This window comes from Rhincodon typus, chromosome 27 (genome assembly GCF_021869965.1).
Source record: "Rhincodon typus isolate 14 chromosome 27, sRhiTyp1.1, whole genome shotgun sequence".
In the NCBI taxonomy this organism is placed as follows: Eukaryota; Metazoa; Chordata; class Chondrichthyes; order Orectolobiformes; family Rhincodontidae; genus Rhincodon; species Rhincodon typus.
The window spans coordinates 37,719,460-37,720,623 of NC_063358.1; the positions used below are offsets into that span (position 1 = coordinate 37,719,460).

Genomic DNA, 1,164 nt, shown 5'->3' on the forward strand with positions numbered 1-1,164 from the left:
GCCTAGACCCTTCATCAGAAAAATTTTTCTGATGAAGGGTCTAGGCCCGAAACGTCAGCCTTTCTGCTCCTATGATGCTGCTTAGCCTGCTGTGTTCATCCAGCTCTGCACCTTGTTGTCAGTGAAACAAACTTAATTGGATATCTCTTTCAAACATGGTTGGTTAGATTGTGGCCTCCTGTGCAGTCTCAACTGATTTTTATAACTTGCCCTTCTGTTATGGCAGATTACTACCACTACATTTCTGACATAATTTGAATAATTTTTGCCTTAACTTAAGTTTAAACTTCTGTTTCAGTAACTACCATAACTAGTTGATTTGAACATTTTGTTTTTACAGTCTGAAGAAGGGTCACCAGACCTGACACGTTAACTGTGTTTTCCTTCACAGAAGCTGCCAGACCCTGCTGAGCTTTTCCAGCAACTTCTGTTTTTGTTACTTTTACTGTCGTTTTATAGACTGCTGGATAGAACTCCAGTTCTCAGATGTGTTATTTTATAATTGGCTGTTGTGAACATGCAGGGTACGTGGATAATTCTGATTCCATGCTTCCTGTCTGTAGATTAATATCTGGTTTTTGTGGCTGAAGCTACTAATATTGTGTAAAATCATACGATGTAGAAGTAGGCTGCTCAGCCAGTTGAGTCTGCTCTGCCATTCCATGAGACCATGGTAGTTCTGATCATTTCTCTACTCCACTTTCTTGCCTTCTTCTAATAACCTCGATTCGCTTGCTGAATAAAAATCTATTTCAGCCCTGAGTATACTGAACGACCCAACCATGACAGCCCCCTGAGGTATGGAATTCCACACATTCACTATTCTTTGAGTGAAGATATTCCTCCTCATCTCTGTTTCAAATCATTGACTCTTTCTTCTGAGTTCATCCCTTTGGTCTTGGACTTTCCCGCAGTTGGAAACCTTTGTTTGTCAAGTCTACACTTGGAAAAGAGGCCATTTTGCTTTTTATGTCTTTGCTGGATTTTTGTAAGAGTTGATATGTTTAGTGTCTCTTGATTACTTTTTGTCTGTTTTTTCCATATTTATTATGTAGATCTTTTGCCAATGATGTTGAATCTATAATCTCCGGTTCTTGAACCATTTGTGGGGCTAGTTTTACCTTTACTGACTGTACTAAACTCTACTGAAGCATCCAGAATTTA

General features: G+C 39.1%; 1 protein-coding gene across 1 annotated transcript in view; it reads right to left on the bottom strand.

The window, feature by feature from the left end:
* inpp5b (inositol polyphosphate-5-phosphatase B) overlaps window positions 1–1,164 on the bottom strand; it is a 244,184-nt gene that overhangs the window by 237,495 nt on the left and 5,525 nt on the right. The window lies entirely within an intron of this gene.